General features: G+C 35.3%; 1 long non-coding RNA gene and 6 other non-coding genes across 7 annotated transcripts; all 7 read right to left on the reverse strand.

The window, feature by feature from the left end:
• Positions 1-4,267: 4,267 nt before the first annotated feature.
• Positions 4,268-4,464, reverse strand: LOC144551951 (uncharacterized). Its single transcript, XR_013510894.1, has 2 exons — positions 4,424-4,464; positions 4,268-4,369 (listed from the first exon to the last, which is right to left on the reverse strand). It is a non-coding gene; the product is annotated as an uncharacterized LOC144551951 (long non-coding RNA).
• A 17,026-nt stretch (positions 4,465-21,490) lies between these two features.
• Positions 21,491-21,586, reverse strand: LOC144552229 (small nucleolar RNA Z103). Its single transcript, XR_013510974.1, has one exon. It is a non-coding gene; the product is annotated as a small nucleolar RNA Z103 (small nucleolar RNA).
• A 284-nt stretch (positions 21,587-21,870) lies between these two features.
• Positions 21,871-21,968, reverse strand: LOC144552363 (small nucleolar RNA Z103). Its single transcript, XR_013511096.1, has one exon. It is a non-coding gene; the product is annotated as a small nucleolar RNA Z103 (small nucleolar RNA).
• Positions 21,969-22,046: 78 nt separating this feature from the next.
• Positions 22,047-22,144, reverse strand: LOC144552362 (small nucleolar RNA Z103). Its single transcript, XR_013511095.1, has one exon. It is a non-coding gene; the product is annotated as a small nucleolar RNA Z103 (small nucleolar RNA).
• Positions 22,145-22,223: 79 nt separating this feature from the next.
• Positions 22,224-22,321, reverse strand: LOC144552228 (small nucleolar RNA Z103). Its single transcript, XR_013510973.1, has one exon. It is a non-coding gene; the product is annotated as a small nucleolar RNA Z103 (small nucleolar RNA).
• A 77-nt stretch (positions 22,322-22,398) lies between these two features.
• Positions 22,399-22,496, reverse strand: LOC144552361 (small nucleolar RNA Z103). The gene has a single exon (XR_013511094.1). It is a non-coding gene; the product is annotated as a small nucleolar RNA Z103 (small nucleolar RNA).
• A 79-nt stretch (positions 22,497-22,575) lies between these two features.
• Positions 22,576-22,673, reverse strand: LOC144552225 (small nucleolar RNA Z103). Its single transcript, XR_013510972.1, has one exon. It is a non-coding gene; the product is annotated as a small nucleolar RNA Z103 (small nucleolar RNA).
• Between the last annotated feature and the right edge of the window lie 598 nt (positions 22,674-23,271).

The raw sequence follows: 23,271 nt of genomic DNA on the forward strand, positions 1-23,271 counted from the left end.
TCTCACATGGGCTATTCGGGCCTGCTGTTCTATAAGATTTTTTTTTTTGAGTTGGAAACGCCCGTAGGCTTACGGTTCTATAAGATGACCCCAAAGGTGTGCATGTGGGTATAAATATACATACAGAGCCCGAGCTTACCTAAATTAGCCCAGTTGTTTTGAAGTTTTGATTATTTGTTTTGTATGGGTTGTGTGTTTCAGTTTAGGGTAAAACAAATGCCTTCCACTGGATCAGAGCTGAGGCCAATGCCGAAGGTTTGGTCTAGCGCCCCTTACTTATATTTCTCAATAGTCATATCATACAATTAAAAAATATAAGCAAGCATTACAAGACATCAATTTGAAAATTCAACATGTCATTAAATCTTTTGGCGTCACAAGCCAAAAAATAGAACATTTCTCACACAGGGAAATTCCCAAGTTCTTCCATTGTGCTTCCCCTGGAAGGGGCATGTCAAATAAATATGTGTGTGTGGCAATTAAGCTATGTTCAACCACACTCACATTAAGTAAAAGAATCCCCAATTTCTTATAAAGAATATTCACAACAGGCACACATGATAAATAAGCAATGATACAATCATGTACGCATCATATCAAAAGAAATAGAACGAGAAGATTGAAAACATGAGATAGAATACCTTTAGTCTTCTTCCATTCCATCTTCGTTTTCCACTGCTAATCTTCTTCTGCGTCTGGGTACGGAGATAGGGCCAAAGCGTCTTTCTATGAAGATCGCCATATCCTGAAGTATATTGAATATGTCCCACATCCTTTGCTCTTGTGTCAATTCCCTGCTTTCTCTGATAGCCATTTGTCCTCTAATTTCGGCTAATGTCGGTTCTATGTTGTCGAAGCATGCCTATATTATGTCAAGGTGACTTTGATGCACGTCCGTCCATCATTGGGATGATATTATTATCAATGTTAGCAAATTGCCCCTGTAAATTGGCAAACTGCTCTGGACCACAGACCGTTCTCTGGTTGGCCTTCTTTCTGGGGGCTCCCTCATATTCTTGTGCTTGTGCCTCTGCGGCATTTGGCTGAGGTGGAGGAGGGTTAGGATCCTAGTATTTATTTACCAGGGCCCCCGGCTAATTGATCCATTGATTAGGCAAGAGTGGATGACCAGGAGTAAAATATCATTCTATTTATGTCCAACCAATACATGGTAATATCCGGACAAGATTAGTAGGATTGACGGGCTTGAATTTGACTTCCTCCGGTATCTGAATGTCCAATTGCATCAGAATAAATGCAATCAAGTGAGCGTAAGGCAACCCATCATCGGTGTTCACGGTTTCCCTCTGCATATGCTTGAGAATGATGTAGGGAATGTTAAACGGCGATCTCTCTGAAGCAAATGGCGTAGAAAGAAGACTGTATTAGGCCTCATATCATTCTCAAGGCCTACCTTGGGTAGAGTAGAAGAATGTTGTTGACGAAAAAGAAGTACAAGTCATAAAGGGACGGGAGATAAGTACTGTATTAGGGAATACCTTTAACCCAGGTGGGGTCAAACCATTGCCAATATTCAAATATGTCTTCCGTCTCTCCACGAGGCCAAATTCGGGCGAAGTCAATTTGTTCTCCCTCGTTAGCCAGGCCGAACCAATTAGCTAAACTCTCGAGAGTTTGATATTTCGACCAAACATGTATGAAGTAGCACTCATGCCATCTTCATTAAAAACTAGATTAGCATAAAAGAGTTGGGGTTACCTCTTCATAATAAGGCATTTGATTCCACTCCATGCCCATCCCAAAAATCGCATACTACGATAATCTGGATGTGTTCTTCAAAGCGAACCATAACGTTGTCCTGAGGGGATTCGTAATAGAAATACTGGGAAGGCTCACAATCTTCAAAGCAAGCTCGATATTGCCTGATAGTCCCGGAACAAGAAGCAATTTTCTACCTATATTTCAAGGTTGAAGGGTACGACAGAGGGCTTGTACAGATTTGGGTTCTATGAAAAGGATCCCCTTTCTCGAATGGTTTTGATCTTGTTGAGCTCCGACTCATCATCTTTAAAAGAATGGCAGATGAAATTTTGAATAGGCCGTGAAAATGGCACCACAAACTTCAGCGGACTAAAGAGAATATTGTACTGAAGTTTGATCGAAGTTTTGGTTGCTGGATTTTGCCGGAAACTAGAAAGTTAGATTACCGGAGAGGAAGGGTTTAGAATTATGAGTAAAGATATTTTGTTCACTTCAGAAGAAGTGAAGTAGAGAGAGAAAAATGGTTTAAAATTGTAGGAGGGAAAGGCTAAGCATCGCATCAGTACGGGTCACGCTGCATTGGGTAGAATGTTGTGCTGAGTCTAAACTTTGGATTGAGCCGGAAGTCGAATCGTCGCGCTGATTTAGATAGACCTGAGTCGAGTCAAGAGTTTTGAAAACTGTTTTGAGCCGGTTGGATGTGTCCGGTCTAAGCTGTATTAAGCCGATTGTGCTTGCTACTACTGGAGATGCAAGGTGGAGTCACTCAGTGTAGACCCAAATCTTTCCTTAACTTACTATATACTGCTTTACTATATATATTAATTATGCCCTAGAATAAAAACTTTTCTAGAACAGAGCATTCTTTCTCTCTTCACAGGTGTGGGGAGTAGAATGGGGCCTTAGAACAATGGAAGACCTCATGGGAAGCACTTCAGGGATGAGTTGTCTGAATGTCATTTTGCTCCACGAAAATAGTTCGATCTCAAATTAGGGACCTCGATTATGCCGTTGCGGTCAACCCCCAATCTCTACCTATCTGTTTGGAAAGAGAGCTGTCTACATTAGTCAAAATTAGTAACGTGGTAAGTTGGATCAATGCCTCTTGAAAATCTACTTATTAATGGTTACTTTCATTTCTCTAGGCTTTGGGCCAGTCACGAGGACACGATGGATGGCATTTATTTCTTCGGGATCTTATGTCTCAGTCGAGGTTATCTTTTCATTTTTGCTTTGGCTGTCATTTGCGAATTATATTATACCACTAGTACTTTATTTATACATTCTGTGCTGGTCATCTCAACAGAGGCCGGCCCGCATGTTGGTGTTGCGCAGTCTTTCCTTGCGAAGGGTCGGTTCTACACTATTTGATTATCTCGTTAAGGTACCATTACTTAAGCACCCACCATTGGATGAGACCCTCATGCGTGCCTTTATTCAGAAACCTACCACTCCATTATACTGATAGCCCCCAAAAGAACTAGTGATCGGACGTAGGCTGAGTCCTAGAATCAAAACCACCCGCACAAGAGGTCAGACTTAACACAAATCCCCTCTTTGAAGTAGCCATATGAATATTTTTTTCTCTTTTTATTAAGAAAAGATACTCCATCATTCGGAGATAGAAAGTTCTTAGGTTCTTAGTTCTATATATGAAATTCTGATTTCCAATAGTTGCGCCTTCACCTAGGAAAACTCCGTTACGTTTGTGGAGTGAGTGGTTCCGCCCTGTTTTTTTTTTATAGTTTCAAAGCTTCATGATGCCTTAATGAAATCCCCTATGTTGAAATTCCCATCACCGATATGTCAAAATTCTCTCTATGATAGCGAAGGCGTAGCAAAATCCCTGATAATTATGCATTTTCGGTTATTAAGGTGATTCATTATGGTATAGTAGTATAGTATAATAATTCCTGATTAATAGTCTGAAGAGCTTTGAAATTTTCTTTAATTTTAATAAGCATTGTTCAAACCTCATTTGCTTGAATTTTAGGGGATAGAAAACAAAGTATGGTGCCCTGTTTGTAAAAAATGAGAGCTAAAAGAGGCGCATAATCTCATCTATTGTACCTGCTGCAACATGTAACTGGGCATTGGAGATGATAAGGTAAGATTTGTTTTTTCATAAACTAGATCTCTTTTACATTAATTCTTTCACTTGCATTACTTTTTTTCAATTATCTTCTGTATTTGCAAAAATTATACCTAAAATTTTCCTAGGTGATGAATCCCCTTTTACGGGGGATTGTAGAAAGTTTCCCTTATTGAGTTTTACACTGCTGTGGTTAGGTTAATCTTGAGTTCTTGCGGGACCAGTTGGCAGAAGTGCTTATGGTACATCTAGATAGAGGGTGCAAATCAACACTAAGTTCTATGTGGAAACAAATTTTGGATTGAGTGCATTATGTATCAAATGCGAAGTATGCTGCACATTTGAGGTTGTATTTTAATGATATGTGATACTGAAATCAGAGAAGATCATGACCATAACCAATTTTTTTTTTCCTATTTCATGTATTTTGTTGTGACTAATTGAACTTAAAAAGAGTAATATCACAGTAGGGAAAGCAGGAGTGCAGATCCTCTGCATTACCTCACCATTTGAGTTTGAACCCGGACAGTCAGATCAGAATTCGTGCTAATCCAGCTCAATCTTGTAATGCATGGGGCCCTTTAAAATCCGTGGTAATATATAATGAACGGACCAGATACAAACACAAATGGTGAGGTACCTTAGGAGATGACATTAGGTACTTTTGCTTCCAGCAATTTGTATTTATGAGCACTAGGTACTTTTCCTTCTAGCAGTTTAATACAGTTTATATTTGGGGGTTCCGGGGTTGTAAAGCCAATCAAAGAAATGGAGAGAGAGAGAGACAGAGAGAGAGAGAGAGAGACTCAAGTAGTTTTGGACCTTACGGCCCATCTAAGGCTAACTCGCCACGACCCCTTAAATCAATAAGAACCATTTATTTTATTATGCTCATTATAATGAAAAGGCCTCATAACATATACATTGGAATTTCCTTTTAATTTCAAAAAAGTGAAAACACGGTAACACTGTCTATTCCAAATTCTGAATGGACATCACATTGTAATGAAAAGGCCTCAGAACATCTACATTGGAATTTCCTTTTAATTTCTAAAAAGTAAAAACACAGTAACACTGTCTATTCCACATTCTGAAGATCTGACTTTACCTTCAATGGTGGAACATTGAGAGGTGGGATAAATTCGATAAAAAAAAGATAAGGACGAATGGTGGAACATTGTGAAGGTAAAGTATCTAATAATTCTATTTTTATTTTTATTATTGTATATTAACTTACATGCAGTAATTTTGTTGTCAATCAGGCTCAGTGGAACATCAAGGATAATGACCCAAAGTCCAAGGCAAAGGCAAAGACTTTGATGATAATGAATGAAGGTTGGAAGCAATTCAAAAGCACGTTGGTAACAGAATACATGAATGAAGGGAAAAATCTGGTAGGGGTGTATCCTTGGCTGACACAAGAGGTCTGGGAAGAGTTCCAAGCTTTGAAGCGAACAGAAGAATTCAAGGTATATAAATTAAGCCAAATTAGTTTTTGTTCTTTCTCAATCTGTACTTATCTTCCTTAAACTAATTGATTTGCTTTGATGTGTGAAGAAAAAAAGTGTCGAGGGTAGAAGGATCGCCCGAATGAATAAGTACTTGCACATATTAGGGTCGGGTGGTTATGATGGTAAGTAAAAAGAATGGGCAGAATTTCGGGAGAAAAACAAAGTTTTTGACTCACCCGTGCTTATGATCCAAATTCCTAGGGGCCAAGATTGGCTCATAGGAAGATCCGAGTTAACCCCTGACGGGAGGATAGAACTCCCAAAAGAAGTGCAACCCGTGGTTCAAAAAATGGTAAGAGTCTTTTGTTATAACTTTGTGTCATTCAAACAAAATTATAACTCTGTGTACAATATTACTTAGTCTTTTGTTATAACTATTTTTTAATTAACAGTTGGAGGTGGAGGAGGAGGTCAACTCGGGTGCCCGGACTGTCACAAGACAAGAAGATTTCTTGTCCTTAGCGCTCCCGAATCCAGAACACACGGGTCGAGTTAGGGGCAGAGGGGCCTACAGGGGCTAGAATGAGGAATTCAACGGACTAAAACCCCGAAGAAGACCTCATGCCAAAGTTAATAAAGACGAGATGGAATCAAGGTTGGTGCAGGTGCGTCAGGAGGTACGCCAGAAGATTACAATGAAGTACACCCAAAAGATGGTTGAGCTGGAATCAAGGTTGGTGAACCAAATGATTCAAATTACGCAGCCATCCGAGCATGAACCTCCCATTTCGCCGGGAATTCGGCGAAGTAGTCAAGCATCTGGGATCGAAGTACTCTGCGAGTTGGACAATCTAAAGGCAATCACTACTTGTTCATAATCTAAAGGTAATTTTGATAATGTCATTAAGTTGTTAGATAATATGTCATTAAGTAATTTTGATAATTATTGCACGAGGCCACAGCATGCGACCTCGCCATGTATTACGGTACTACTCCTCTGACCCTTGCTAAGGGCATGGTACATCCTCCTGCAGTCGGTGTTCAGCTAAGGCCCAACCATCTCTGCGTAACGATTGACAAGATCACACAGGAAATGGGCTGCGAAAATACCTCTTCCTGTCCCTGCCGATGAGATGGTGGTGCTTGATGATGCCCGCCATGAGATAGTCCAATGGCCCAAGAATCAGATTATTTTGGATAAGGTATAAATAAAAAACGGATATCTTATGTTACATTCAAATCATTCTTTTGAAATACTTGAAAAAGGTACAAAATTTGATACAGCCACGAAGAGATGATGCCAACACTGCGGATGAATATCTGTCACCGGTACGGGGCTTGGAATTAGTCGTCGGGGCTGATGCGCCAGAATCTCCTCATGCTCCAAAAGCTCCTAATGCACCAGTAGATGCGCAACTAGACCGCACGGGGCTCACCGAAGAAGAGGTTAGCCATTTGGCTGATGATTTGCGAGCTCTCTACGCCTACTTGATTAAGGCACCTGAGGGCATGACGGATGTTACATTAACTGTCCTCCCGAGATATTTTTACACGATGGCAGAGAGGTCATGCTGCTTTTCAAAGAATTCAAAGACTTCTACATGCCACCTCGTCACGCGATAAATGGCTCGATGTGGGAGTCATCACTGTTTTTCTCATGTTAGTGACCAAAAATTATTTATATCATGTGTATAGCACTGAAATATATATTCTAATGTAAAATGATGATTTTTCAGATATATAGTCCAAAAATGTCGTGAGACCATGTCGAAAGGTAAGGTGAACTCGTGTGCATTTTTGGACCCTGACAGACTTAATGCTCAGATAGTGGAATGGTATGGGAAAGCGTCTGTCGAGTACATGTGCAAAGTGATGCATCGAGTTCGTGAGGATCGCAAGAAATCTATTCTCCTGCCATACCACCAATCATAGGTTACTTGTCAACTTAACTATAGTAAACACTTGCGTCACTATTATATGCTGAAATATATATGTAACTAATTATATGCTAAAGTACTACAATTCTTCTCCTCCCACAGGGACCACTGGTGTTTAATTGTGATTGTGTCACTTGAAAATGCGGTTTATATCATGGATTCTTCACGGTTCGACCCAAAAATCACTCCTCAGCAGTCCAAAAGAATCTTCCCTGTTGTATTAAAGTAAGCAATAATAATTCACTTGGTTTGATTTTTTTTTCAATTATAACAAATTGTGAAATTCTTAATTACAGTCACTCAATTTTATAAAGACTTTTAAGCAATATATTAAAGAGGGAGGAGTGCTGCTAAATGTAAATTGAATGAGAAGTGGATGGCGGTGAGCACACTATAATTTTATAATTTCATATTTTGTTCAAAAAATTATTGTCATTCTAACATAGGCCGATAATGTAAATTTCATTGCCCGCAAAAGGAGGCTAGTTGGGAATGCGGTTATTGCACGATGATTTATATGTATCACTTTGTCGGAGGCATACAATTTAAATGACCACAATATCCGGTATGTAATTCATATTAATTGTAATTCATATGTTTGCCTTGACTTGTCCATATAATTAATATTGATTTCCTCTAATATTAGTTTATTCTACTAAATTTGTTTTATTAGTTGCATTGTTATAATTACAATATTTATTTCTATAAAGCAAAACAGAGATGTAGTTGCTATATTGTATTTTTGTAACTTACATATTTTGAATTTTTTGTAGTATACAACACAGTCAGAGAGTTACTCCAACGAGCAGTTAGATAGTTTTAGATGTATGTGGGCAAGGTGGTTTATGCATCAATTTTGTAAACCAGAATATTGATTTGTATAATTTAGTGTACATGAATTTTGTATATTTTTTTATATTATTTAGTGTACATGAATTTTGTTTAGGGGTTTTGGTATTCTTATTTTAGAAATTCTCTGTTTTGGAATTGATTTGATTTTAAATGGCTAGCAAACTGGAGGCTAGCAAAAAAAAAAAATTATACACGGACATTTAACTAAGGTTCGTGAAGAAAGGTATTTAAACATTAAAAAAATATATAAAAAAAGATAATTATACACAGACATTTAACAAAAGTCCGTATAGAAATGTTTTTAAACATAAAAAAATGTAAAAAAAAATAAGATAATTCTACACGGACATTTAACTAAAGTCCGTGTAGAAAGGTAAAAAATGTAAAAAAAATTAAAACAATTCTACACGGACATTTAACTAAAGTCCGTGTAGAAGGGTATTTATGTTGGGTTTTGACTGTTCAAACCCATTGATTAATTATGTTGGGGTTTTAACTGTTCAAACTCATTTATATGCTTAAGGTGCGGAAAGAGTAAAACAAAGCTTTTACATCTACCTTAAGCTACGGATTAAATGAATTAAGAAGATTCGTTTAATCCTATTTACAGATCTACTCCATAATTGATTTTCTAAAACATTAAATCTATTTATCAATTAAATAGATTAATATAACGTGTTTATACCTTGTTTCCAAATCACAGTTGGAATGCAGACCGAGCGAGTAGAGCCTCACCAGGGAAAAAATCGACTCGGAGTATCACACGTGTGATACCTCTATTGGTTATCCACCAGGACTAACCAGAGAGCGGTTTATTTCTTTTGCCAGAAATACTATAAACTGCGGTATTATGCAAAAACACTATTCACGGAAAAATTCATTTTAATCAGATTTGCTAATTAAACCATTTCTGAAATACCGCGAAAATTCGGTAAAACACTATTCACAGATCGAAAAACCGTAAACAGAGAAAGAGAGAATTCCAATTAACGAAGTAATCAGATTAACACGTGAATTAGTGGTTTTTCTCTCTAACCCTCACCCCTCTATTTATAGGCAAATGAGGAGGTTCGCCAAAAGACCGAAATACCCCTGTACTTGACAAAATTACATTTTTGCCCTTTTGTGGCGGTTTTGGATGAGGCATCCAATTTGGATTTTGCTATTTCATATTGGTTGGATTTGTTTAATGGATTCTAAACCCATTAACCCAAAGGAATAGTAAATAGTAACTATCCAAATCAAATATGTATAATTGTCATGTACAATTATATTCGTTTACGGTTTTCGTTTGGTAATTTTTATACAACATGTCAAACACGTTTATAAACAAACCTGTGTTTTTGTTTGTCATTCTAAACGACGTACAATTAATTATAATTAATTATACCAAGTATAACTAATTATAACCATTAGTTTTTGCTTTGTCATTTTTAACATGACAAATATAATTTAATTATAACACATATAATTAATTATAACCATCTTAATATTGATCATAACCAATTTATAATCAATCACAATAAGATTCTCCGATTAACTTCTATATGGTGTGACCCAATAGGATCTGTGTTATGTTGGTAAATAGAATTAAAACTGTTTTAACTTCTATAATCATAGGAGGCATCTGGCAGTATACACTATGACCATCCAATTACACAGATGATGCTGTATTGTACAATATCACGATCTAGTAAACAATTTACTTGTGTCTGTTCTTCTGTCTCATAGCTATCAGATCAGTTTCAAGGTAGATGTGTGTCATCCTTGCTAACTGTATCTTTTCGTGATCTTGAGTAGATTATCAAATATAATTACTCTTGTAATTATACTGCATGCAGATAATCTAACTCTACCAAGGGGCCCAGTGATGCTATAGCTCGTATAGAGATACGAGGGACAAATAGTATTCTTGGCAGACTATTACTTCATCAGCTAAGCTATACATATGGAAATGCTACCGTTATGACTGCTTTTTACGGACAGCGGTAGATAGCAATCACACATACATATTTCTCAGTGGGAACGATAAATACCTCATACTTTAGAACGTGACACTGAATGAAAACATAAATGACACGAACACAATTCTATTTAATGTCTCATTCGGGGTCTGTCAAATACCATGTTCCTAGAACATGTATCTATGTGATTAAAACTTAACCATCTTTTAATCCACATACTAACCTTATAGCGGTAATTAGTGTTCCTGCTAATTACCTTGGTCAGTGACCTTTTAAAAGTATATATCATCTATATTATGGAGTTTCACAATTTCAGTCATGAACTCGAAATGATCCATAAATGCAATAATACTCAAGACAACAAAATAATATAAACATTCAATTCATGAACAAAGCTTTATGATAATTTATCGTATTATTGACTTCTAGATTATTACACTAACAATTTAAACATAAAAAGAAATTAAAAAAAATAAAAGAGCTACATGGACATTTAGCTAAATATCCGTGTAGAAAGAATAATCGTACATGGACATTTAGCTAAATGTCCGTGGGGATAGGGTAATCGTACACGGCTATTTTCGTAATAATATGTGTAGCTCGGTTATGGAGAGCGCCACCACAAAGGAATTGTACACTACTGCTTAAGTAATAATCTGTGTAGAATAGTAATCGTACATGGCTATTTATGTAATAATCCGTGTAACTCGGTTATGGAGAGTGCCACTGTTAAGGAATTGTATACGGCTATTTATATAATAATCCGTGTAGCTCTCAATAATCATATACGGGTAGATATCCGTCTGAAATATTCAAGGATTTCTATACCCTCACATTCCACACGGTAGGAAATCCGTGTAGCTCCCCTGTTTATGTTCGTGTGCAATCACTTATTATGTAGTAGTGAGTGTTGATTTGACTCCTCGTGTTGGTATGGAATTCGATACATTGGACAAACCATGGAGTTTTTGGGTTAGCTATGAAGGAAAGATCGGTTTTAATACTCGAAAGGAATTTAATAATAAAAAATGATGGACCGATTACATCAAGAGGGTTTGTTTGTTCTAATGAAGGATATCGCACGAATGATAGACATAATCATGAAGATAAAAGGCCCCGAGCTGAAACCTGAACCGGATGCGCTGTTCGTTTCTCCCTCAAGCTGATTCGAGAAAAACAAAAGTACCAAGTCTATGACTTTCATGGTGAGCATAATCATATTTTACAACATCATGAAGTAGTTGATTTAGCCGATGATTCAGGACTTAGGCCGAGATAAGTGTACAAGCTGATGGGACGAGAAGTTGGTGGTCAGACAAACCTTTCTTTTTATTGAAAGAGATTTTGCAAATCGTTTACGAGATAAATGAAATAAAATTTTGGGTTGTAGTTAAGCTGCAAGCATGCTAAGGTACTTTTATGACCAAACTTTGACAAATGGTTCATTTCATCATATGGAACAATTAGATGACAAGGGGAAAATTATGAATGTATTTGGGCTGATGCAAAAATGCTAATTGATTATGCTCGTTTTCGCGATGTAATAACGTTTGACACAACGTATGCCATAAACGAGAAGTTTAGGCCTCTAGGTGTGTTCGTTGGTTTTAACACTTTAGAGAGATTACGGTATTTGAAGTTGCTCTTCTATATAATGAAATAATTAAATCTTTTAAGTAGCTTTTTAAAAAAAATATAACCCATAACAACAAGCACCCAAAACCTATCTTTACCGATCAAGACCTAGCTATGGCTACAGCACTAAAAGAGATAATGTCGAATACTTATCATGGTTTATGCAGTTGTTATATTAGTCAAAATGCTATTAGAAACTTGATGGGCAAGAAGGAGAATGGAGGAGACATGACGATTAGTGGGAAAGAAATTCTAAAGACATTAAAACTTGTATGTATGACTATGATGATGAAAAAGAGTTTACATATGCCTTTAATTCCTTAATAAGTAATGTTCGTGGAACAAGTGTAACTATTGAAGATTAGAGGATGATTAATGTTAATGGAGGGGAAGCCAATAAAAATAATGAGGTCGATAAAGAGGAGGCATGCAATCTAGAATTTGGTGGAGACAAAATTTTCATAAAAAGAAGAAGGCTGATGAAAAGAGAAAGTGTAGCAAAAAGAAGGTTAATAGAGAAAATTGGTTGAATTTCATATTTAAAGTAAATGAGAAATGGGCTGAATGTTATATGAAGGATGTAGTTACATTGGGAATGCATAGCACACAACTCAGTGAGAATTTTAATAAAGATTTGAAAAGTTTTTTAAAGTGGAATATGGATATAATCTGATTCTTGAATCATTTTGATAGGGTTCTTGTACAAAAGCGTAAAAAAGAAGTAGAGTTAGAGTACGGAATGAGAAAGAAGCAACCTAGAGTAAAGGCAAATATCCTGATCCTTCAACAAGCTGGTGCTCGAAAGTATTCGAAATATTTCAAAATGAATGGGAGTTGTTCATGGCAGCTTTAGCACATTTGGTAGAGATACTTGCTTGAATAAATATTTTCAAGTTGTTGTTAATCATGCTAGTCAAACGGTAATTTGTAGCTGCAACAAATTTAAAAGAATATGAGTTTTATGTGGCCACACTTTGAAGATACTTGATGTGATGAATGTTAAATTAATACCAGAAAATTATATTAAGGTGGACCAGAGAAGTCCGAAGTGAGATTGTTGAAGATTTTAATGGTAAAACCATTGTTGAGAACCCCAAGCTAGATTCCACAAATCGATATCGGGTTCTTGCCCGAAAGCTTCTTAAGCTAGTTGCTAGGACAACTGATTTTGAAGAGGTTGTGCAATTTGTTGATAATGCTTCTGATGTACTTGGCAAGAAAGTCGAAGAAAAAATTTGGAACCTTTCGACTATCTCAACTAATGATGTAGAAAAGGAAATTCTATTACAGTAGCCAAACTTAAAACCAAAAGAAAGTTGTCCAATGGAGAACTCAACTCAAAACTCAGTTAGCTTCAAGAAAAAAAAAGATAGAAAGAGTGGAAAACGCTTAGAAAATTGGGTTCAAAAGCTAACAAAAGCGAATAAAGGAAAATCAGCCAATGCACAGGGGCAAAATGGAAATAATGCCTCTCAAAATGATCTAAAACATCAAATTTGTAAGGTAAAACTATACTATTGGCCTTATACCATAGTTATTTGTTCTATATGCAGCAGAAATTGGAGATTTAAATTAAAATCAACATAAATTTATCATTGTTTAAAAACGGGAAGAGATGATTATATTTTTATGGTAAACAGTATATGGATCTGATTGTTTTAGTAAATTACTAAAATATGGATATCTGACTGTTTTAGGGTTCAACATCCAAGTACTTCAAAGTTATGCCTACTTATAAATTTCTTTTTTAGGGAGTTGAGGCGTCTAATTTAGTTGTAGACTTATTGGCAGAATATGAAGAATATGGATATCTAAATAGTTACATACATTTTCTGAATGTATGATTTATCTATATTTCAATTGAAAGTGATTATATAAACTAAATTTCTAATCTTATATATTTCATTAGAAATTTTTCGGGGGGGGGGGGGGGGGTCAAGTGATGCTTTGCCATCATTTTTTGGTGAATTCATGACGAATGAAACAACAAATTTGCAAAACCTTCATGATGCAAGTGGCTAGATGCATGACCAATGTTGAAGTCATATTTTTGTGTAGAATATCTCATTTTGTTTAGTTTTATTTTATAAGTTCCTTAAAGGGAAGTCATCATTTTTGTGTAGAAATTAAAGAAACTAAAGAGACTCAGAATTTTGTATATAAATTAAATGAACTTCTAGTTTCAGTAATATGAAGAATATGTGATTTTGTGGAAACTATCGTCATCTGGTTTCAGTAATTGTAGTGTTTAATATTTTGCATATTTAACATCTGGTACCATCTATGTGAATTAAGCTTCATATACTGAGAAGGGGCAAAATTGTCCATTTAATTTTTTATAATCAATGCGTGGGAACTGAGAATAAAGAATGATAAGATATGGTAAGTCATTTATTTATGTTCACTTACTGATACCGGTTTCTATTTTTAGCATTGTTTGCTCTTTCTTATGAAGGTTATTGTCTGTAGGGGTGTCCAAATGGTTCGGTTTATTTGGTTTTAAACCAAACCAAAAAAGTTTGATTTAAATGGTTCGGTTTTTCAATTTAAATGGATCTGTTCGATCCCATGTTTCATTTAATTTGATTTATTTATTTCGGTTCGGTTTTTAAATTTAAAATCTTGTTAAACCGAACCGACCGGATCTCTTGAATGAAGTCGCGAATAATCGCTCACCTTTATTCGGTTCATTTTCACACTTACAGCTTCTTTTCTTTTTTCTTCCCCCCTTCTTCCTTCTTCAAACCTACTTTTTTTTTTGAAAATATTGGCAGCAGCTGCCAATAGGTGGATTACGTTAAAAAGAAATTGTCCATACATTATTTTCTAAATGACCTAATCGTCTATGAAAGGGAAAAGGCCACCCAATCTACATATCCACTATCAGGAAAGAAAAATAAACCAAATCTAAAAATCCAGAGTTCTACTTCAGTTCCCCAATCAAAAAGAATGGGAAAAACATCATTCCAGTTCGCCTCCGCTATTGACTCCTCTCCGACGGTAAACTCTTTCAGCATCGCAGAGATCGTACTTTGCTAGTTTTCACAAGGTTATTCTTGGTGGGGAATCCCTCCGCCTCTTCTCCTATTACTACTGAGAAGTTGATTTCTGGAACTCGTCCTTCTCCAATTTCACAAGATATGTTCTTAGTCTGATTTGAATTTCTAGTTAGATTTCTTGCTTGATTGAATCAATTTGGGAGTATAAGCCATGAGGCATAGAACCTTCACACAAATAATCAAGATAGGTCATTGCATCCTCATTGCCTACACAGAACTGGGAAAGCTTGCGTAGGTCTTTTAATTTAGGGAAAATTTCCAGTGTACCCATGGAAACTTTTAAAATAGCCAATTTCCCCATCAAAACTTTTTAATATTCTATATCCAATGAAAATTTATCATTCTTTCCTTTATCCCCTTCTAGTCATTAAGTTTGTTTTTCAGACAAATATACCCCTTCCTTTCAAATGGAGATGTCCCTTTAAATTAGCAACAAGATTGAATTGAACAAGATTGAAAAGAAAAAAAAACACATTGTGTTCTTTACCAGAGTTGAAGAAGAAGCTTGTATCTCGATTCTCATGGAGTCGCTTCTTAATCATGCTCAACCACAGTAAAACTAAACATTTGTTTCAAACCAGAACATGATACGAAATGTAGCACAAATTAATTCAAGAAATTTGTTGGGTTGAGAGAATTGGGATCCACGAGTCTAAGGGCGTGTTCGGCAGGACTTATTCCTATAGGATTTAACAGGGTTTTGGGCAATTCTCATTTTATTTCCCAAACACCGTTCGGAATGCCAAAATAATTCCAATGGGTTCCCATATTTTCTCCCCAAAAACGTCCCCAATAGGTCAAAACCAAGGGAAAACTAAAATTAGGTAGGAGTGAATTAATTTGTTCCCACCACTCTCTCTCTTCCCTCTATCCCTCGAGGTGGATGGATTTGTATTTTTTTATGTTTTCTCTTCTCTCCACAGATGCTTCATGCACAGGCATGAAATGTTATATATAAACAACTCCCTGTTTGTTTAATTTCTGTTGTGGGACTAATCAAAATCCAGATCCAGAATTTTCTTTTAATATTTGTTTTAGTTTAGTTAGACTTTCAGTTTTTTCACTATAACAATTAATAAATTATATTGTTATAAAATACATGAAGTAATCATGATGCGAGGTTTATATTTTTTTTATTTATTGACAAATTTTCATCAAAGACCTTAAAAATTTATTTGTCGATAGTCCTAAATTTATTTTATTTACAATGAAGCTCAATTACTAAATAATTACCAATGATTTTATTCTTATTTTTCTGATAAAAATTATAAATCATATTAATTAATCTAGTAATTAATAACAAATTAGATTTAAAGGTAATATTAGAAACTTCTATTTTTCAGTATCATTAAATATAAATATGTAGTTACAAATTCAATTGTAATTTCATAATTTAAATGTTTGTTTTCCTGTAAGTGTTTGTAAAGGTTTATTTTTTGTAAATGTTTTTAATTACATATTTTAAATGTTTGTTTGTTTTCTAATTTTTGTAATTACATATTTTAAAAGTTTGTTTGTTTATAAATATTTATTTTTTGTAAATGTTTGTTTTTTGTAAATGTTTTTAATTGTTGTTTTCTTATTTTTTAATTTATTTATAAATATTTTCTTATTTTGTTTTTACCATTTTAGTAATATTTTTTATTAGAAATGGTTCATCTTTTTAATATTATTATTTAATCAATTTTATTTAATTTCATTAATATAATAAAAAAAACATGTTTATCAAATATTACAATTTACAACCCATTAAAATATTAAATTTACAATATATTATTTGTCTAAATAAATAAATGGTGGCACGACAATTTTTTTACATTGTAATTTTATATTTAATTACATTTTTATATTAAGCTAACTTTAACTTAATTAATTAAAATCAATACAAACAGAACACAGTACTATTCAAAAACAATAATTAAATAAAAAATTATCTATAACTAAACTAAACTAAAACAAATAAATATACATATTTTAAAATAAATAAATATTTTCCACAATTAATCCCATGATACAAACGAACACTCATTTTCTCATATTTCCATAATTAATTCTGTCACACCCCAAATCCACCGGGTCTGACAGCCTGCCGCGTGTATTTATCAAGCGTCACATATACACGCAAGGCAGTGGATCTTTTATATGCATTACCAATATCCTCATTTGCTACGTCCGTGTATTGAACCTGAAAATAATCGGGGAGAGGGGGGTGAGAATAAATTCTCAGTGCGAAATTTGCCATAGTTTAGATTATTGGACTTGCAATCAAACTCTATATTCAAAAATGAAACCCAAACAATAACAATGCAAACAAATATATATAATAATAAATAAAAAGTAATGCATATGCTCGACAACAATTAATCAACCTGAAACATAGTTCACGGAATTTCCAAGATGAATTTCAAAACACAACATATATTTGGCTTAACTTAACTCATTAGGGCTTGTAGCAACTACAGATGTTCTTTCGAGCTGGACCGTTATCAAACCCACATCTGTAGGGTTACAGACGCCTACAGATGGCCAACCAAGCTGGACCCTTTATCTGACACCCATCTGTAGTTGTTTGCCTTAACCATTTCCTAAGGTCCGGTTACAAGTCACCAATACAGGTCAACTTGACAAATGCAATCACATGGAATCAAAGTTACCTATACATGTCAACTTTGCTAAATCTCAAGCAAATATATCAAAGCCACACATACAGGTCAGTCTCGCAAAATCATAACAGGTCAACGCATAAGTCAGCAGCGTCACCTTATCCAGCCACCTAAACAGGTCGGTCTGGCAAATTCTAACAGGTCAAACGCATAAGTCAGCAGCGTCACCCTATCCAGCCACCTAAACAGGTCGGTCTGGCAAATTCAAACAGGTCAACGCATAAGTCAGCAACGTCACCTTATCCAGCCACCTAAACAGGTCGGCCTGACAAATTCGTAAACACAGGTCAACGGATAGGTCACCGTTACCTTATCCAGCCACCTAAACAGGTCGGCCTGGCAGATTCATTCACATCAAGAACAATTAATAGAACTAATCAAATAATAACCATACCAACATGCCAATTAACCTCAACCAAACAATTCAATCATTCTCATTTATGCAAGAATCAATATGCAACATGAATTTCAAAGTATGCAACAATTAAGCATTCAACATGACAAACGAATAAACAGTTTAATTCCTGAAAATAAAGTATCAAACAAGTCCAAGAATCCCGCACCTTATTATGACGAGCGTACCGCTTAGTTTAAAGATCAGGCGTCTCGAATTACCTCGCGATATCTGGCTCGACTGAGCCTACACCTATATTATACGATTACTTGGTTTAGTTCGGTTACATTCTCAAAACTTAAATTCCAAAAGCCGTCTTTCCATTCGTCAATTCTTTTATACCTTTCGGCTCATTTATAATCATTTTAATTCAAGTCCAATTTACTAAGGCCCAAAACAATCAACCATTTCAATTTAATTCAAGTATAGCCCAACAGCAAAGTCACGGCTATCATTCCATATAGATTCACATGGTTCTTTAATTCTTTGATTTGTGCATTCATACCCTTGTAAAAATATTTCTCAAGTTGACCCGGGATCAGGCTTTGGCAGGTTCACTGGTACAGTGTGTAATACGCTTTAATAAACACCATGTAGTTAAAACCATGAAGACTTTGTTATATATATGTTTTTATTCAGAAACCAATTCATTTTATATCAGTAAAAGAAGCATTCAATTAAACTAGATATTACTACACAAACCATAAGACAGATACATACATTTGTACCGAATAATCCAATTCATATAATTTCACATATGGCCGGCCACCATTTCAAACAAATCATTTCTTACATTTTAGTCCCTTTAATTCATACAAATCACCATGGTTCTATATTTTACAATTCCGACCATTAATAAAATCATTTTGCAATATAACCCCTTATACTTAATTTATTCGAGCAATTCGATCGAGTCGGGAAAATCAACAACCCGTACTCGAAACTAACAAATTCACATCCTACGACATTAATCAATTCATCAAGACACAAATCAAGAATTTTAGAAATTAACCGAAAGAGAAAATGTCGAAACAAGTGATCGGTTCCGAGGGTTTCGCCTCGCCTCGCGGCCATCTCACTCGAGCACAAGCAAGCACCATAGCAGCACCAAGCCACCACCAGAACAGCACCAAGCAAACACCGGGGCAGCACCTGGACGGAGCACACCCTCATTTCTAGGGTTTCGGATCCTAGGCGGGTTTCTGGCGGGTCTGGCGGGTCGGACCGAGAAGGAAAGAGAGGAGAGAGTGGGGCGGCGGCGGCTGGCCGTGGCAGCGGCGGAAGGGGAGGGGGCGGGGCCCCCTGTTTTCGGTGTAGAAGAGAGGAGAGGGAGCGGGGGGGGGCCGGAGCTGGGGCTTTCACGGCCAGAGAGGACGAGAGGAGAGCAAGGGGGCGGTTTCGGTGGGGTTCGCCGGCGACGGGAGAGGGGAGGGGGCGGAGCCCTCCCTCTGGTTTGGCGTAGAGAGGGGAAGGGGGGCGGGCTGTGGGGGGGGGGGGGTTTTGTCACGTAGAGGGAGAGGAGAGAAAGAGAGAAGAGTTATTAAATTTGGGTTGCTTTAAGATTCGTGCTGGATCAAGATGAGAGGTTGATATAATTCCAGCATTTAAATTACAATATTTAAGATCCGTGTTAGATTGAATCGGATGGTCCTAATAATTCAGCATTTTATTATGGTCTCATTTTAATTGGTTTAAATCTATTTCTCCTATAATTTCGAACCGAAAGTTCATAATATTTTTGTAACTATATTTATACATAAAATTCGTATATTTATTTCTCAATTTAAGATTCGAATAATTTGATTTTCCTTTTATATAATTATATATATTCAATTTTAGAATTTGAATAAATCGATATCGGATAGTATCTATGTCTATATATATAAATATCAAATCAAATCCTTAAAATTCTCAAATAAACGAAATTGATAACTTTTATATAATTTATCTCGTACGAATAATTTTGTATAATTATGCTCTTATTTGGAATTCAATTTATTTATTTATTTACACGAATCTAATTAAATCAATTTCTTCTTTCCTAAAACTTAAAAAGAATTGTAACGGATTTTCTAAGTTTCTAATTTACCGAATAATTATAATTTTATTCCTAGTGCTATATTTTATCTTATTTCTAAATCTCTAAATTTTATTGTACATAATTTCATACATTATTTATATTACGAAATTTTAGTTTCATTTTAGTCGGTCAGAAAATTTCTGAACGATCGTTAAGTTAATTAAACTTTTTATTTAAGCCAAATGATCGATTTAACAATTTAATCATGTTTTAAAATTTCGGAATGTAACAAATTCCCTGGATTCCGTACCCGTGGGTTCCCACTTTTTCAAAAGTGAATTCCTATTCTCATTCTCATTTCTATTCCATAATTTCGTGACATCCGAACACGCCCTAATTTTGTCAAATGGATATAATCAAATAAATATTTTTATTGATGGGAAGTCCAAAGGAGTTCTGGCGAGAGTGCTTGTACTGTGAATGATGAGATGTTCGTTTTCTATAGGCCGGACATGTCAGATTCGTCACCCCAAAATCTTTCTTGATGCTTTGACTAAATACAATGGTATACAACCACTGCAAAGAAAGGGAGCCCCAAAAAAGCATTATATGACCGCATTAGACATGTTCCAGGGTTAAAAAAAAAAACTTCATGCATCAATCACATAACAAATAAATTCAAACAAATTAGCATTGCCCCAGAAGATTAGCAGTAGAGGACATGGATAAACACCCAAATGCAGATAATGTCTAGTAGAATAGATTGGACATGTTGCTCCAAACTCTTAATTTCTCGGTGCCATCCTATAGTTACTTGATCCAAGCTAAAGTTTTAATCACCTTTAGAGAATTTCACTTGAACTACCCAAAAGTCAATTGCATTTTAATAGTGTGATTTTCAATGATTCTTGATTTCCATGTACTTTCAGCCAGTTAGCAACAATTACAGGAAAGAAATTCACAATTCGAGGATGTGAATATTTTGCAAATAAAAGGTACTTCTACAATCTTAAATTTAGCTAACATAATCATCAAGACCTTTAGTTTAATTAGGTTTTTTTGTCTTAATTCAGTTTGAACCGAATGAACCAAAATTTAATTTGATTTGTTTGGTTCGGTTCTAAATTGGTTGATTAATTTAATTGGTTCAGTTCTAGTTTAAAAACAAAATTTATTTTTTTAAATTGACTATCAACCGAACCCACCGTTTGAACACCCCTATTTGTCTGCTCTCTACAAGCACTGAATAAAAAAATCTGTTCCTTTTCTTTTTCTTAAAAAACACATTTGCTTATGAAGGTTATTCAGTGCCTGGCGTTAGTTCAGAACTTCAGATCAAATAAAATGCTACATCAATGGCAACACAATGACATGTAGAATTTAATTATGCCGACTATATGGAAACACAACCCATTATCAAAAGGGTTCTGTGATTAGTCCTTCAGTCGGAGCCTTACGGAACTTAATCAGGTTGCATGTGATATCTGGTAGCATGTTATCCATACTGTCTTGATTTCAATGAAAACCGTTTATATATATTCTGGTAGCATGATATCTGGTATCATTTGAAAGAACATATAATTTACAATTCTGGGCTTCGCATCAATATTCTGAAAATTTATTTAATATTATTTCCACATTTCTGAAAGTCTGGAACTCCAGAATTTTTTAAGATGCAAGGAAGATATAACTAGGAAAGAATTGGATAAGATTTCTGGCTTGAATTCACCAAAGAGAACTTAAAAAACGCTCAGTATTTCAGAGTCGATAATGTGGGGGAAATTGAATATGTTTTAATGTTTATTTAATACGACAACAAAAAAATAAGAGCACAATTTAGCAAAACAGAAGTGTAATCCTGACTTTCATCATTTGTAGTGAGAAATAACGAAATGCCACCCGCTATAATATAGAATTGCAAACTATAACCATTGCCTATTATCGAGATGAGATCCGTAGTTTTTATCTTATAAAAAATATACTAAAACAAGGGTGTAATATTTCTAAATTAATTACTTTCAAAGATGGGATAGAAAAATATGCCGAAATTGTGAGCACAACTCAACACAAAGAATGAAATAAAGGATCAGTTTTCTGGCTTGATTCTTCAAAAAGAAGAATTAATAAAGCGCTCAGTATAATCAAAGTCGATCATATGGGGAAAAATCCTCACATCCAGTTTCCAAAAAATCAATTTCAGAAGTTACAGATAAACATGCTAAATTGTGGACAACTCCAATGCTAAAAAATTGGAAAACAGGATCAGTTTTCTGGCTTGATTCTTCAAAAGGAAGAATTAATAAAGCGCTCAGTATAATCAAAGTCGATCATATGGGGAAAAATCCTCACATCCAGTTTCCAAAAAATCAATTGTAAAATTACTGACAAAAACATGCTAAAATGTGGACAACTCAACGCCAAAAAAATGGGAAAAAAGGATCAGTTTTCTGGCTTGATTCTTCAAACAGAAGAATTAATAAAGCGCTCAGTATAATCAAAGTCGATCATATGGGGAAAAATCCTCACATCCAGTTTCCAAAAAATCAATTTCAGAAGTTACAGATAAACATGCTAAATTGTGGACAACTCAATGCTAAAAAATTGGAAAACAGGATCAGTTTTCTGGCTTGATTCTTCAAAAAGAAGAATTAATAAAGCGCTCAGTATAATCAAAGTCGATCATATGGGGAAAAATCCTCACATCCAGTTTCCAAAAAATCAATTTCAGAAGTTACAGATAAACATACTAAATTGTGGACAACTCAATGCTAAAAAATTGGAAAAAAAAGGATCAGTTTTCTGGCTTGATTCTTCAAAAAGAAGAATTAATAAAGCGCTCAGTATAATCACAGTCGATCATATGGGGAAAAATCCTCACATCCAGTTTCCAAAAAATCAATTTCAGTATTATCAGAGTCGATCATGTAGGGAAAACATTCTCTCATCTGATTTCCAAATAAAACAAAAACAAAAACAACAGGGCTGAATACAATCTATCTCCGATTTGGATGTGAGAGAGAAAGCGGAGCGTGGTACATAGAACAAAAGAGTTGGGCATACGGCGCAGCCGAATAAGGATAGCCTGAGCCAGCTCTTATAATTTATAGTACAGGAGAAAAGAGCGGGGTTAACAAAACCCTAGCGTCCTCTTTATTTTTCATTTTTGCGGCGGATCAGATCTCACGTGGAAGATCTAACGGACAGGAAAAACTCTTTGCAGAAAAATCGCGAAACTTTCTTTGTGGCGGTATTTTTCGGCCTTTCAGCCTGGCCCGCTCTTACAATGCATACAGCTCAGAGTAAGGCCCATGTCCAAGTTTTAAAATATAACGGGCCTGATTGAAACCCGCCCTGTCAAGATCCATTATAGAATTCATTTCCTGGTAACCGAAACTACAAGTATTGCTATCTGATTATTGAGGAGTGTTTAAATGCCTTTATTTTTCAGCCTCTATTTTTAAGAATTTTAATAACTCAAAATT

This window comes from Carex rostrata, chromosome 3 (assembly GCF_964058835.1).
Source record: "Carex rostrata chromosome 3, lpCarRost1.2, whole genome shotgun sequence".
Lineage (NCBI taxonomy): Eukaryota > Viridiplantae > Streptophyta > Magnoliopsida > Poales > Cyperaceae > Carex > Carex rostrata.